Here is a 17,019-nt window from a genome sequence, read left to right as displayed (position 1 = left end):
ATAGAAGCAGGGAGAGAGAGGGGGAAATCGGGAAAGTGGATAACATTTGAAATATAAATACATAAAATATCGAATACCCCCCCCCAAAAAAAACCCAATATCACTGGTGAGAGGTTTACCAGGATATACCCTATCGAAAGTCAAGGAGAATCTGTAAGGTCATTTGTTTAATCTCTCAACCTATACACCCTCATCCACTGCTTTCATTTGACCAATATTCACTGCATAGCCATCAGGTGCCCATTTAGGGATATAGTACAGGTCACACAGAAAGCACTTGTGAACTCAGAAGCAGTCACAGACAAGATGATATAAATAAAATAGGGCTAACACCAGTGAGGTCCAGAGAAAAATACACAGGGGCAAGGTAGGGAAGGCTGTCTGCAGAAGCTGGTACACACACACACACACACACACACACACATGCACATAGACACACACACACGTACACACACACAAGCACACATACACATACACACACATAGACACACACACAGACACACACACAAGCACACATACACATACACATACATAGACACACACACAGACACACACACAAGCACACACACAAACATACAAACACACACACAAAAATACACAAACACAAACACACACAAACACACAAGCACACACACAGAAGCACACACACAGACACACACAAGCACACACACAAACACACACACAAATACATACACAAACACACAAATACATACACACACAAACACACACACAAATACATACACACACAAACACACACAAACACACACACACATACACACACACACACACACACACACGCGCACACACAGGCCAGTTAATTTTAAAATGCCTTGGCTACCTCAAAGGCTGGGCACTCCTCACCGTCCCCTGCCACCTGAGGCCCAATTGGGGAAGTGGCCAGTCAGTGTCAGTACATACAGATTCTCGATTAAATCAAACCATTCACATACACATAACACATATACATATATACACGCATGCATATAAAACATACGCTAGTCATACATGTTTATGAGGAGGTTGGGATGGATGAGGGTTTAGCAGAGATAGGGGGAGGTCTATTGCTCTTTTAAAGGAAGTGATTAAGTGATCTCACAGCCTTGGTGAGAAAGGATCACCGGAGAAAAACCACTGAAGACTCATGGGAGGGGAGGGATTGCAACGATGCCAAGTAATGCCACACCCATCATAATCTCAAATAGCCCGGAAGTCAGTGAGGCTGCAGCAGACAGATTGTAGGACCTGCACAATGTTCTATGTGCTGGTCAGGAACAGGAAGGCAGCCCAGATGGGGAAAGTTTTCAGCAGAGAGGTGCCTCTCGTTGGGGGCTGTTTCTGCACCCCATGGAGAAGCTTGTTGGCTAGTGTCATTGTGACTGGTTTTCATTCATTTGTTGTTTTGTTTTCTTGGTGCTGAGGACAGAACCCAGGTCCTTGCATGTGGTAAGTATGTGCTCTTCCACTGAGCTACAACCCTAGACCTGAAAGTTTATATATTTAAGTATACATTTTGGAGACTGAGAGGTGGCTCAGCAGTTAGGAGCACTGACTGCTCTTCCAGAGGTCCTGAGTTCAAATCCCAGCAGCCTCCTGGTGGTTCACAACCATCTGTGATGGGATCAGATCCTCCGCATATAAAATAAATAAGTCATTTTAAAAAAGGAAAAAAGTTGTCCTCTGACCTTAGCACACATGTTGTAAGGTGTGTGCGCCCACTCTCGTAGGCAAATAAATAAGTTGTGGAATTCTTTTTTCATTTCTGCAGGTTATTTTGTGCATGTCTCTGCATGTGTTTGTGCGGGTATGTGCACAGGTGGATTCTGGTGAGTATGCTTGTGCGTGTGGAGGCTAGACGTACACAAAGGGTATCCTAATCGGTCACTTTCTACCTTGCTTTTTGGAGACAGTCTCTTGTTGAACCTGGGGCTCACTGGTTCCGATAGGTTGGCCGGCATTGAACTCTGGAGAGCCGTCTGTCTCCAGCCCCCGGGTGTGGAGTTACAGATGTGTGCTACTGTTCCTGGCTCTTGCACAGCTCAGGACCTCAGGAGTATGACCATGGAGGCTGTCGTAAGGAGAGCGGGCCTGACTGCAGGAGCAGACATGAGATACATAAAAAAAATGTGGTCATTCTTGGCTTCTCTCTTTCTCTCATACCCTACGTTTAAAGACATGCTAGCTGTAGCATCGTCAGGAACCGTGGGAGCTATTATGGCTGCTTTGCACTTAGACAATGGAGGCATCGAGAATCACCTCAGAGTTTTGATGAGTGATTGAGAGAATATGGCTGCCTTTTCCTTTATTGTCTCATTGAATCGCGCTTGGTATTTTAAACGACTTCAGAAAATTCCTTGTTAGAAGTCAGACGGGAAAAGCACCATAGTGGACGAAGTCTGCAGATCCTGGGGGAGGCTTGGACTGATTGAAACCTATGTTTCCATCTCATGACCCACAGCCATGGTGCTTGGTTCAGGACGGGGCACCTGATCCTATATGTTCAAATCAGAGGCCCCAGGCTTTCTTTAAAAACTGTTATTTTATTTTTAATTATGTCTGTGCATGGGGTATTACACATGAGTGCTGGAGCCCTTGAAGGCCAGAGGCATTGGAGCCAGAGTTACGGGCAGCTGTGAGCTACCTAACGTAGATGCTGGGGATCTTGTGTATCTGCGAGTCCAGTCTTTCTCTTAACTACTAATCCATCTATCCAGCCCGAAGGGTAAGCTGACTTTCTTCTTCCTCCCTCCCTTCTGTCCTTCCTGCCTACCTCCTCTCCCTCCCTCCCTCTTCCTTCCTTCCTTCTTTCTGCCTTTCTTCCTTTTCTTTCTTTCTTTCTTTCTTTCTTTCTTTCTTTCTTTCTTTCCTTCTTTCCTTCTTTCTTTCCTTCCTTCCTTCTTTCTTTCTTTCTTTCTTTCTTTCTTCCTTTCTTCGCTCTTCCTTCCTTTTGATTTTGTTTTTTATTTGAGACAGGGATTTTCTATGTATCCCTGGCTGTCCTGGAACTCACTCTGTAGAACAGATCACTTGCACCTGCCTTCTGAGAGCTGGGCTTGAAGGTCTGCACCACCACTTCCATGGCTGCCCAAGTACTTTTTATTTAGTGGCTTAGCGTAGATGCTCTTACTTCTGTTAGGGGTGAAGAATGTATACACTCCGAGACTTCTAGTTCTGATTCCCTGGGATGAGCTAGCCTTAAAATGAAGCAGAGGAGAAAGGAAAAGAGGTCTTTAGCAGCAGTCATGTCGCTATGTCCCTCCTCAGCTAAAACCTTATCCAGAGAGAAATCAGATGTATGAGTCACATTTTTCTTCTCATCATGACCCTGCTTGGACTGCTTCTGTTACCTGTGGCCGTCTCAGAAGCTTCTCTGTAAATGCTGTCCACAATTCCCAGACCAAACGTTCTCGCTACCTGCCTTTAGAACACAGGAAACAGTCACCCTGGAAAATCTGTAAACCGTTTGTAGCAAGAGTTTGTGGGGTTACATCACATTCTGTCCAAGGAAAAGTCACCTTCAGAGCATGTGCTGTCCCAAAATCCTAGAGTCTAGGACCCAGGAGAATGGATCCCAGAAACTGTCAGAGCAGCACACACGTCCATGACTAGGGCCGTCTCTGCTCGAAAGCTTTCTCTGCAGTAAGGGCCAGAGTCCCTGAAGCTCAGGGATGCTTGCCCCTGGACACTGAAGTGCTCTGTTATCCTCCCTTGCTGACAGAGATGGGAAAGAAACTGATTCCGAATACAGTCTGCATGAATGGCAACCTCCAACTTCAGCACCGGTTTCTGGGAGCCCTTTATCAGTTTGTGCCCCTTACAAGACAGTTTGGCCTCAGAGCAGATAGGGCTGCCTGTGGAAATCAAGCTGCCTGATCCACTGCTGGATCTGTTAGGCTGGTGAACCCTCAGAGAGTCCGGGGTTAATGTTAGCCGGCACACACAGGCACTCAGGAAATCATCTGCATAGAGAGTTTGCTGTACAGGGGCAGCATTGCTGTCCTGACCTCATTCATTACTCCAGTAGCTGAAAACATCAACAGCTGTGGCCAGCCCATCGGGATTTGAGTCCTAGGCCCACTAGGTACAGGCCACACATGAGTTACTTAGTTTCCCTGTGTCTCCATTTCCCACTTTGTAAACTGATAAAATGGCATCTCTCTCTTAGAGAGTAACTTAGACCTGCTTAGAAAGTAACTAAGTGGGGCTGGGGATTTAGCTCAGTGGTAGAGCGCTTACCTAGGAAGCGCAAGGCCCTGGGTTCGGTCCCCAGCTCCGAAAAAAAAAAAAAAAAAAAAAGAAAGTAACTAAGTTAGGACATATAGTCTGAGAAAACGGTCCTTAGTTTGGACTACTAAAATATACTGTGCATCTTAAACAGCAGACAGTTTTCTTCCCTTTCTTTCTTTGAATGAGTTATTTCATTCCCTTTTTCTTCCTTTTTTTATACTAATTTACTCTCTCATATATTACATCCTGACTGCAGTTTCCCCTCCCTCCTCTCCTCCCAGTCACCCCTCTTCCCTGCTTCCCTATCAGACAAACATGAGTATCAGGTTGCAATAAAAACTAGGCACCTCTCCTCACACTGAGGCTGGTCAAGGCCACCCAGTAGGAAGACAGGGGTCTCAAAAGCAGTCAAAAACCTCAAAACAGTCCCTGTTTCCTCTATTAGGAGTCCCATAAAAAACACCAAGTTATACAACTATAACATTAGATTAGACCCATGCAGGCTCCCTTACTGTCAGTTCAGTCTCTGTGCCCCACTGAGAGTCTGTGGATTCTGTGAGTTTCCTCGTGGTATCCTTGACCCCTCTGGCTCCTACCATCCTTCCTCCCTTTCCTCGGCAGGATTCACTGAGTTAGGCTAACGTTGGGCTGTGGGTCTCTGCGTCTGTTTCCAACAGTTGCTGGGCAGAGCCTCTCTGGTGATGGTTATGCCAGCTTCCTGTCTTCTAATACAGCAGAATATCATTCTGGGTCATTTCTTTAGGTTTTGTTTGTTTGATTGATTTAGCAAGTTATTTCTTATAGCTCTGGAGACTAGGAAGTCTAAAATCAAGCCATCAGCGGGTAAAGGTCTGCTGAGGATTGGCTTCCTATCGGAGATAGCAACCTTTTCTTGAATGGTGAAAGACAGACAGCTCTTGGGGTCTGTATAAGGACACTGACCCCCATTCACGAGGAGTCTATTCTCATGACCTAATCATTCCCTAAGGGCTCATGTCTAAATGTAGTCACATCGGTGATTAGGTTTCAACTGTGAATTTAGGGGAGAGAGACTGCAAACTTCCTGTCACCGGGTTGGGGGAGGGGATAGGAGAGCTGTTAAAGGTTTAATGACTATTAGCTACCAGGCTGCAAATAGTCTATTGAGAAGCAAAGTTACAGAGATGCCAAAGGCAAAACAAGCTAGGAGAGGGGAAGAAAAGTGTTGGGGACTTGATTTAATGGATTCCCAAACTACATGGGTATTCCCATTCCCAGGTTTGGTTGTAGGACGCTGCAAGTCCCTGTCCCCAATTGGTTTTGATTGGGAAATAAAGATGCCGACAGCCAATGGTTGGGCAGGTAGACCGAGGCGGAACCTTTAGATTTGTGCAGGCTAGGAACTGGGAAAGAGGAAGGAGGCGAATCACCGTGATGGGGAGAAGAAAGACCAGACCTAAAGGCCCACCAACCTGTGAGAATCAGGTGAAGTGGCTACAGGCTACTTCCCAGATTGGACCTGGGGTAGCAGAGATGAAATCTAGAATTTAAACGCTCTTAACTCAGGAGTACCGGAGGGGAGTGCTTGCTAGCTGGGGAAGGTTTAGGAGTGAACAACCATTAAGCTAGTCACGGCATATTAAAATTGGCTACAGAAAAGTGCACACACAAAGCAGAGTCCATCTGACAGGAAAAGGGACTGCAGGATGCCTTTCAGCAAAGCTCAGTCTCCCCACAAGCCAGGGAGGAGCCTCTGGTCTGGACCCAGAGCCGGAAGCGGAATTCCAGCTACCCCCCACTTCCTGTTGCTAACATTTCTTTGTTACAGCAGCCGGTTGGCTTTGTTCAGTGTGGTACGGTCCTTCTTCTAGCAATAACAAGTCTCCCCCGCTTCTAAATACTACTTCATGCTTTCTGAGGCCTGTCATCGCTCTTGACCTGCCTCCACCACAGGAGAATCAGGTGGAGCCTATTTCCCCATTTTATAGAGGAGAATGTGGCCCGAGTTTGTGGTTCAGCTTGAGTGAGACTCTTAGGACATCCCTGACCATACCCTTTCTAATCTCTGCATCTTTACCAGTCCTACTCACGACTGGTTCCTTTCCCAGATTCCTGGCGTTTGGTTTGGTTTGGTGACCCATTTAGTTTAACCCAGGCCACCTGTGTGAGCAGTGGATTGGAGCGTGGTGGGGTCACCAGCGGGTACACACGCCCGAAGGCAATGACTCCCCTTCTTCCTGAATCTATCCGTAACATAGTTAAGCAGTGAGGGGACAGCCCTTTAAGCCCACTTTCATTCATGCCTGACTTTGATGGACTGTGGTGCAGACCCAGTGCGGGCATCCTCAGCTGCGAGAGTTCATGGCTCCAATGGACCTGTCTTGCCCGGGAGACGGGAGACGGCATACGGCATTTCGCAGTCCTCACCCTTGGATTCTGATCTTGCATTCTCTTTATCCCCTCTTCCTCAGTGTTCCCTAAGACCTGTAATGGAGACGGAGCTTTACTGAGGGCTGAACACTCATCTTCCCATTTCCCCCAGCATCTTGGGTAGCCAAGAGTCTGTATTCAATGCCATTTGCAGAAAGAGAGATTTCTACGATTAGGGCTCGGAGTAGCATTTTTCTACGGAACAAAAACATAAATATCTAGCAGTCAGTTTGGTGCTGTGTTCATTTAGCAAAACCACAGTATCCTGTTCCCTTTTAGAACCCACAACCTCCTTCACCGGGATTGGGCTAGCATAGGGTACCAGACATGCATTTTCTCCCATGGAGTGGGTTTATCCAATTAGAAAGCAGCTGGTTACCACCATAACAGTCTTGCTACTAGTGTGCAAGCAGGCATATGTTAACTGCCCATTGGACTTGTTGTTTGTGAGGTCCACAGCTGGACAAGACTGTTGAGGCTTTTCTCTCAAGCAGCCTGCACAGCATCCTCCAGCACAGTGAAGCTTCTCAGTGGGGAGAAAGCTTCCTGCTCAGCTCCTGTCGGAGTTTTCTACATCAGGCATGTGGAATATATCTGGGTATGTGTGTGTGCATATATATGTATATGATGTACATGTTTGTATGTATATATGTATATAGGTATATGATGTATATACATATTGTGTATATAATGTATATGCGTGCATACATATATGTATGTGTATATAGTATATGATGTATATGTATATGATGCCCATATATGTATAGTATATGTGTGTATATCAGCAATAGAAACGTATTATCTGGATCAAATGGGCAATCAGGAGGAATGGTAAGAACCTGCAATGTTTTTGGGAGTCTGAGGTCCTCCTGGCTTACAAGTCCTGTGGAGGTCTTGCTTCTTAACCCAGAACTTCTAGGCGCCGCTTTTTCCATGAGGAGCATCTCCCTCCAAATTATTTATTAGCAGAATTATACACATGCATACATTTGTGTGTATCTTATTTGTACTTGTGTGTTTGTTTGTGTGAGTGCATGCCTCTTATGTACAACTGCACTCAGAGACCAGGAGAGTCTACACAATCCCTAGGAGCTTGACCTACAGGTTTTTATGAGCCACCCAACAATGGATGCCCGAATCTGAACTTGGCTCTTCTGAAAGACCAGGAAGTGCTTTGAACCAACAAGTCATCTCTCCACCTCCATGTTATATCTTTTAATTTGGTTGCAGAGTTTCCCACGGAGCTTTTTTAAACCCTCTTTGATTGAGTCAACCTTTGCCCACTTCCTCTTCTCCCTTACCCCCCAACTCACTCCCTTCTTAAACCTTCCCACCCCCAGCAGCCCCCTGCTTTACTTCCTCAGGTTACCTACATCCCATGGTCCGTCTTCCCTTAGGATGGGCCCCCTCAACGGCCTTGTTCTAGTTCCCTGGCTTCTACAGGAACCCAGCAGAAAATCTAAAGTTAGCAGTGAGCAGCTCAGATCCACATACATAGGAGGGAGAGCATGCAGCATTTGATTTTCCATTCCTGGGTTCCCTTGTTTCATATTACTTTTTTCCCACCTCCATCCATACAACTTCAGATCCCGTCTTGTCATTTATCTCCACAGATGTACGACGTACCACATTTAGGTTATCCCCTCATCAGTAGATGGCTACCTTGGCTCATTCCGTTTCCTGGCTGCTGTGAATAGATTGGCAAGGAATGTGGATGAGTAGGTCCCTGTCGTAGGCTATAGAAGCCTTTGGGTTTATGCCCAGGAGTGGACTAGCTGGGTCATATGGTAGTTCTATTTTTGGCTAGTCAAGGTATCGCCACACTGATTTCCATAGTGGCCGCCACAGTTTACCCTCCTACCAACCGTGAGAAAGACTTCCTCTTTCTCCGCATCCTTGCCAAAATTTCATGTTCATTTGATTTCTTGATGATCGCCATTCTGACTGAGGTAAAACGGAATCTCAAAGTAGTTTCATTTGCATTTTCTTGGTGGCTAAGGATGTTGAAATTTTCAAAAGTGTTTATTAACCATTTCTATTTTTTTCTTTTGAGATTATTTTTGGCTCAGTTCTATAGTTCATTTATTTGGGGGAGGTTGTTTTTTTTTCCTCTTGGTAGATTGGGTTTTTGAGTCATTTGCATACTCCTGATAGCAGTTCTCTAGGTCACCGCCTTCATTTGATTGACAGTTTTCTTTGCTGTACAGAAGCCTTACATTTCCATGAGGTCCCATTTGCTCATTGTTGTCTCCGAAGCGACCAGAATTCCATATACAAAGTCCTGACCTATGCCTCCATGTGTTGTGGCATTCCCCACACCATCTCTTCTACAGTTCCGGAAAACCAGGTTTTATGTTCAAGTTTCGAATCCACTTGGAGTTGATTTTGGTGCAGGGTGACAGCCAATGGGCTAGTTTCACGGTACTGCATGTGGACATTTCTAGTTTTCTCCAAACTACTTGTTGAAGATGCTGCCTTTCCTCCAGCACGTGGCTCTGGTATCTTTGTCTGGTGCTTGTGATTACGTGCACTTCACTCCCCGTGGGTGATGGTTGTGCCTAGGATTTGCTTTGTTTCCTTTTTTTTAGGCTGTCATCAATGGGATCGCCCCCTGATTTTTTTCTGGGTATGTTTGACACTGGTGTATGGAAAAGCAGTTTTTTTTTTTTCTGTTTGTGTACCACCTCCACACTGTTTCCTCAACTATGGCTTGATAACAGTGGTTCTCAACCTGTGGGTTGTGAACCCTTTCACAGGGTAAATATTATTTTGTAGTTTCTACACCATTTTAGATCATTTACTTCCCAGATAAAAGACATAAAACCTTTATATTTATAATAAGCCTTAAAGCACTAGAGCTGGGCAGTTATCAACCCTCTATGCTTTTCTCTGACAGTAGTCCCTGTCTGCTTCCTTGTCATTAACCTGGACATAGCCCTTGCCACATCCCACCCAGCTGCTGCTACTCCAATGGACGAGTCTTCTTGGCCTTGTGCTTCTGATCTACTCCACCTACCCCATGGTTCCTTCTTCACTCTTTCTCCTCCCTACCCATAGTCTCTCCCTCAGGCCCCTGACCCAAAGGCCTGCCTACCTCTGCTACTAAGGGCTATAGACATCTTTATTCCATCAATAGTTCTAAATTAAGGAACAAGGTTTGCGCAACAAAAGCTAGCATTCTCGAGATTTACTCTCTGAGACAACCGAATCTTGGGATACAAAATTTACCGTTAACAATACATAGCAACAGACAAAACCCCAACAAGGGTCACCTAAGACCATGTACAAATCAGATATTTGCATTATGATTCATAACAGTAGCAAAATTTCAGTTATAAGGTAGCAATGAAAATAATTTTATGGTGGGGGTGGGCGGTCACCACAACATGGGGAAAGTGTATTATAGAGTCGTGGCATCAGGAAGGTTGTGAACTGCCGCTCTATGGCATAACTTGAGAGTGGCTCTGTCTGGTAAAGCCTCCAGCCTCGTCTTGGTTATCTAGGGTCTTTTCTGCATTCCCATATGAATTTCAAGATTTTTTTTTCTTTTTCTGTGAAGCACGGCCTAGGGAGGGTTTTAGCTGGGGTGACATTGAGTTTGTTCATTGTGCTCCTCAGGACGGTCATCTTTCACAGCATTTATACCACTCGTGCGCAAGGACGGCCATTTTGTCTTGGAGCGTCCTCCCTCAGCTTCACTGGGAACTTTAAACTTTCCATCGTTCACATCCCTCTCTCACCTCCTTGGTGAGCTTTGTGTTGCTGGTTTTGTTTTGCTTTCTTTTGGGGTTATTGTGAGTGGGACTGGCCCCCAGATTTCTTTCTCAGTGTGCTCGATGTCGCTCTATAGAAAAGCTAATTTTTGTTGTTCTTGTGACTAATTTTGAACCCTGCCGCTTTGTTGGAAGTATTGATTAGTTCTAAGGAGTTTTCTGGTGGAGTTTTAGTCTCTCTCTCTCTCTCTTTTTTTTTTTTTTTTTTTTTGGGTTCTTTTTTTCGGAGCTGGGGACCGAACCCAGGGCCTTGCGCTTCCTAGGTAAGCGCTCTACCACTGAGCTAAATCCCCAGCCCCGAGTTTTAGTCTCTTACACGTTGCGTTCCATCACCTGCAAACTTTCATTCTTTTCCTACTTCTACCCCTTTTTTCATCCCTTGTCTTATTGGTGGAGCTAAGACTTTGGACACCATTGTTCCCCATCTGCCCTAAGCTTAGTGGCTAGTCCCACCCAGCCCTGCTAAACATCCTTGTCCATTCGCCTGTAGTGGAGGCCATACATGATTGCTGCTTTCTTCTTCCTCCAGAGCATGGCAGAAAAAGCCTCTCTTTCCTTCCCTGCCTCTCCTGGGACCTGAAAGTTCCACCTGTACCTTCTGCCCAGCAATTGTTATCTCCCTCTGCCTGCCTTCTTTCCTGACAAATCGAGAACCAACTGGAGAACAGGCCATTAGTATCAGAACCTCCCCTTACACGCCATACCTGATATGAGGGGAGACAGTGGACAGTCATCCCTGACTTGCTTTTTATATGGGATTTCTTTGATGTTATGTGTTAATGTTAGGTGTTTGTTCTGAAACTGTCACATATATAATTTACTTATTGAATTATTATTATCATTATCATAACATTGCTAACATTGGATCTGAGAGTTTGAGGTATGTTGTCCTTTCATCCTTGTGTCGCTCCAACAGTTTTCCTCTGTATTTCTTCAGTGACCCTTTCATTCTTTAATAGTGTGTTGTCGCGTCTCCTCAAATTTGTTCTCTTTTGGCATTTCTTTCGCCATTGATTTCAAGTTTTAATCCATTGTTGCTAGAGAGAATACATGGAATTATTTCAGTTTTCCTACATTCGTTGAGATTTGCCTTGAGCCCCAATATGTGGTCTCTTGTAGAGAAACTTCCGTGGGCTGCTGAGAAGAATGTATCCTCCACACTGTTTGGGTAGAGTAGTCTATAAATATCTGTTAGGTATGTTTGCTCTGTAGTGACTTCGCTCCAATATTTCTGATTAATTCTTGTTTGGGTGACCTGACCTCATCTATACTGCTGTAAAGGAGTTGATCTGTAGCTCAGTGCCTACTCCTGCTTACTTTATGAAACCGGGTGCACCCGAGTCTGGTATATATTTTGAATTATAATGTCCTCTTGAGGATCGCCACTTCGTCAAAAGGAAGTGACCTCATGTTTCTTATTGTTTTCGCAGCGAAGTCCTTCTTGTTAGATAGAATTGTGCACTTGCCTGGTTCCAGGTCCCATTTGTTTGGATCCGTTTTTGCATCTTTTCCCTCAAGGGCAGTGTCTGTCCTTGAAGGCGGGAAGTGTTAGACAAAGAAAGATGGCTCCTGTTTGCTAATCCAATCAGATAGTAGAAGGCAATTTTTTCCCTCCTGGTCCCAGGAATAATGACTCTGAGACTCAAATATAGTTACAAATACTTAGCCTATAAGCCTTGGCTATCCCCTGACTCAATCCTAACGTAATATCCCATTAATTCTAATCTAAGCTCTGCCACATGGCTGGTTCCTCTGCTCATCTCCCATGCTCTGACCTCCTCCATGTTCCCGGGCCAATCCTCCCACATTGGCTCTCTCCCAGAATTCACTCTGCCCACTGGATGTCCCACCTTCTATTCTACCCTTTCCTATAGGCCATAGGTTTTTTTTTTATTGACAAGTGACATATCCATACAATATGCAAGTCTCTCTGCAGATCGTCTGTGGTTTGTTGTCTATTTACTGGGTTGTTTTTTTTTTTAAGAGGAATGCATTATTATTTAAAATTATCATTGAAAGATATCTATTAATTCCTGATATTTTATGACTTTGTGGTGCTTGTTTTCTTTGTCCTACTGTGCATAGGACATTTATTTCCCATTAGCCCCTTGGTCGTGCTTGCCCTTCTCCAAGCAAAGTATTCCTTCTAGTATCTTCTGTGGGTCTGGTTTGGTTTGATTTAGCCTGGTTTTATCATGGAAAGTTTTTATTTATCCTTCAACTAGACGGGTAGTTTTTTTTCAAGCAAAGTAGTCTAGGTTAGTAATCGTGTTCTCTCAGGACTTGAAGCACCTTGCTCTAAGCTCTTTTGGCTTTTAAACACAAAGAAAGCAGCTCTTAATTTGATGAACCAGTCTTTATCTGTGCCTTCTTCTTTGCTATATTGTATGTTTAAATTTTTAAAATTTGTTTGTTTTATTTGTATGAGTAAGTACACTGTCACTGTCTTCAGACACACCAGAAGAGGATGCCTATGACAGATGATTGTGAGCCACCATGTGGTTGCTGGGAATTGAACTCAGGACCTCTGGAAGAGCAGTCAGTGCTCTTAACTGGTGAGCCATTTCTCCAGCCCCATATGCTTAATGTTTTAACTGTGATATGTTGTGTGGAGTTTCTTCACCTACTTTGTCTGTTTGGCATTCTGTGTGCTTCTGCGTCTGAATTAGCATCTTTTCCTCTAGATTTGGGAAGTTTCTTCTATGCTTTCATTGAAGATAGATTCTATGCCTTTGATCTGCAATTCAACTCCGTGTTTTAGTATGCACCTATGTAGATTATGCACATATGTAGATTTTTGTCTTTTCACAAAGAAAAGAGACAAATATAGGAGAGTTCTCGCATATACCATTCATTAGTTTTAAATTTATTACTTTCTTTGATTAAATGATTCAATTTTCCCTTGTATTCAACCCCACATATCCTGTCTTCTACACTCCCTATTCTGCTGGTCAGGCCTTCCATTGAATTTGGTTGGTTTGTTTTCTAGTTTGAATTCTCGAAGTTCTCATCACTAGCTCTGTTTTTCTTTGGGGCTTCTTCAGTGTTTCTATTTCCTTATTGAATTCAATCTACCAAATTGTCCCCATTATTTCATCTACCCAGTTGTGTGTTCTTGAACCTCTTTCAAGAGTTTACTCCTGTCTTCTCTAAGTCAGTCCAAGTGTTGATTTATGTGCTGTCCGAATAAACTCTTAGAACATGTTTATAATCGTTCTTTTGAATTCTGTCTAAGTTATTCTCACGGAACACAAACACTATGGGGCTGATATTCTTTGGGGGAGGGGCGTATTGTCTTGGGTTTTGTTGTTTGTTTGGTTTTAGGGTTTTGTTTTTATTTCATTTTAATTTTGCTTGCAAGTTTGTGATGGAACCTGGGCGTCTAGAGTTAGGATATTTACCATATATTTTGATACAAAGTTTTAGTCCACCTGGCCAGTGTTCCACACTGAGGGAGTAGGTTGGGCAGTTTTGGAAGAGTCACAAGGGGATGGAATTGAGGGGAGTAGGTCTCTTACCAGGATTGCATGGGTATCTAGAGGGGGTCCAGAGGGAGGCTAGCAGGCTGGGCATCTTTTCCAGGGGCCAGCCACATGGGCTGGGTTCCAGGTTGGAGTGGGTGAAGCTAAAGTTAAAGCCATGTTGGTTTCTTACTAGGAGAATTTAGGGGTCTGCACATATTTTTGTAGAGTCCCAAGGAGGACAGGTAAGGTGTTGAGGAGCCTAAAGAGGCAAAAGGAGTGGGTTCCATCTGACTGATGACAGCAGGTAAGCATGGAGTGCTGGTCTCCTTGACCTTTCTTTCTTTCTCTCTTTCTTTCTTTCTTTCTTTCTTTCTCTCTTTCTTTCTTTCTTTTTCTTTTTGAGATAGGGTTTCATGGGCTTTTTTTTTTCCTGGACACATGTAAAGAAGCATCAGTTTATCCCAGACAGAGGGCACTCACATACCAAAGAAAGGACTGCATTCAAATTCTGCTTGGTAAACTAGTCTGTTTATTGGAGTTTTAAGTGAAACTTAAGGGCTCTTTGGAAAGTTGGTTGGATGGTGTTTTGCCGGGGCAGACACATGAAGGAATGTTTAGCTGAAGCAGACACAGGTGAAAGGATGTTCTGCTAAAGCAGTGAAAAGGAGCGGAGTTCCTTTTGTTGGGACTCCATAGACAGAAAGGCAGTAAAAATCTTCGGGTGGTGTGCTGCAGTTTTCTAGCTGCTTCCCGGGACTCAGGCTGATTGATAGAGTGATGTCAGCTGAGACAGACTCACACGTGCTGAGGCAAGACCCGGGAAGGACATGTGATGTTTGGAGGGAGTATAAAAAAGCACTGGACAGACAGTGATGGGGGCTGAGCTTGGCTTGCTTATAGAGCTTGCTGTGCAGTGCTTGTTGGTCTCGCATCTTTGCTGATCTTTGTTTTGCTGAGAGAAGCACAACCTAGAACCCCTGGTGTCCCTCCAGATCTTTCCTGATGACTTGTGCCAAGACTGAAGCCTGTCTGCCTCTGCTAGGTACTGCTACCACTGCTGATTCGTGTTTGCTATCCTGACTCTCCCAAACTGGATGGCGAGTGTTCGAGAGTGGACCGAGCAGCCACTTCTAATCTGTGAGCTGAACTGCCGATTTCCAGACCACACAGATGGGAGTTGCTCCAAAGAACCTTTCTAAACAGATCCACCCCTCCTCCCCCATCCTTTCTTTTCTACTACCTCTGGTGGGTGATGGGTTAAAAGGGAGGTTAAAGCATTTTAGACCATCATTAGAAGTAGACTTTGAAAAAAAAATCAAAGTTACAGGGGTTGCTTACAAGAGCTTGGGGTGAATCTCACATCTGCATCACTGACAATAGCCCAGCCCAGTGTGAGTGATGACTTACAGAAGTTATAGCAACAGATTCTTATCTCAGTGTGGACGACCAAGAAGCTGATCCACTGAGGTCTCCTCAATGGATTGTGGGAAACTTGGCTATTGAAGTCATCCTCACCTGCTTCCAGCCCCATGCACAGCATCCTGCATCTCATGATGGACGGACGGAGGCAGCCTGATGAGTCTCTTGCAGGTGATCACAAGTGCTTTGACTAAAGATATCCTAGCAACCTACAGGGTTTCCTTATATAACTCAGATTGGCTGTGTATCTGTAATCCTCCTGCCTCAACGTCCTGAGTTCTGGATTATAGGCAGGTGCCACCACACCTGTCTTTGTTTTCTTATTCCCACAATGCTTTTTATATTAAAAGAGTGTATTCTTTTATGTTCTGGCAATATTGACTGACTCATATTAAACATCAGCATGTACCTGGCTCTGTTTTATGAATTTTAGGATATTTTATATGTCTTAAGGCACTTATCCATTTATTAAGATACCATAATTTCTATCCTTCACATACCACAGCACTGAGGAACAGTTAAGAAGACTGCCTTGTTCCCAGGAGAATTTTAATAATATCAGCAAAACAAAAAGATGAACAAAAATTAAAGTGGGGCCAGAGAAATGGCTCAACAGTGATGAGCCCTTGCTCTTCTTGCAGAGGACCTGGGTTCAGTTCCCAGCACCTACATGGCACCTCCCAACCTTCTGCAGCCCCAGCTCTAGGGGTTCTGACACCCTGTTCTGGCCTCCACTGCACACAAGCTATGTACACACACACACACACACACACACACACACACACACACACCCCTTCAGGCAAACGCTCATACACATAAAATAAGAATTAATAAGTTTTTATTGAAGACTATAATCCCAACACTCAACTACACTCACTGTTAACCTGTGGTGGGAATGGATGTCTATAAATCAGATACGGGTGAGGACCAGCGAGTATCAGAATTGCTTGGGGAACTGCTAAGTTAGGTATACGCTCGGTGTTGTTTTAGTTTTAAATTTAAAATTTTAAAAAAAATTAGTAAAATTAAAAAATTTAGATTACATTTTAAAAATTTAATTTAAACTTCTTTTAAAAAGTTAAAATGAAACTCAAATTTGTTTTAGTTTATCACCTCATCACTGACACGAACAACTTAGAAGGTTTTATTTTTCCTCACAGTTGTTTCATGGGAGGTGTGGCAGCTGAGGCTCCATCAGTGCTGCTGGCCAGCCTGGACTCCCTGCTCCTGGATCCTCTGAGCTGAACAGGTCACACTGAGAGCTGTCACCGTCTGTAACCGATGCTTCCATTTCCACTTCCACCCTTTTCCTTCCAGGTCAAGGTCATATGGGACCACCTTAGCATTTCCCCTCATTGTACCACTTTCCTCATCTGGAAAGTTCCCAGCCCAGACTCCTCGACTTGGCATAGGACAATGTGGACTGTTGTCTTAAACTCCTGTCCAGTCAGCTTCCCACTTTGATGCCGTCTCTACAACTTATGAACTGTGGAACGTTGTAGTGTCTATCACTTAACCTGTTTCCCCCTCAGGACCCTCGTCTGTCTCATAATAACCACAGTGACTTCACTCAGTTCTTGCTGGGATGCGGTCATCAGAGACCAATGCTCAGAACATAAAAAAAAAATTGTTTTTTTCTTACAAGCCTGGATGATAGATAATACCTTTGACTCATTGGGTCACAGCTTCTTTCTCAGATGACCACCAGTTGGAATCTGAATGTTTTTATC

At 44.2% G+C, this 17,019-nt stretch overlaps 1 long non-coding RNA gene across 1 annotated transcript; it reads left to right on the top strand.

Annotated features, from left to right (window-relative positions):
* Positions 1 to 16,931, top strand: LOC134479660 (uncharacterized). The gene is made up of 2 exons (XR_010053236.1): positions 1 to 15,460; positions 16,450 to 16,931. It is a non-coding gene; the product is annotated as an uncharacterized LOC134479660 (long non-coding RNA).
* Positions 16,932 to 17,019: the final 88 nt, after the last annotated feature.

Source organism: Rattus norvegicus, chromosome 7, assembly GCF_036323735.1.
Source record: "Rattus norvegicus strain BN/NHsdMcwi chromosome 7, GRCr8, whole genome shotgun sequence".
NCBI lineage: Eukaryota > Metazoa > Chordata > Mammalia > Rodentia > Muridae > Rattus > Rattus norvegicus.
The sequence above is the reverse complement of the archived record's forward strand: the minus strand, read 5'-3'. Positions and strand labels throughout refer to the sequence as shown.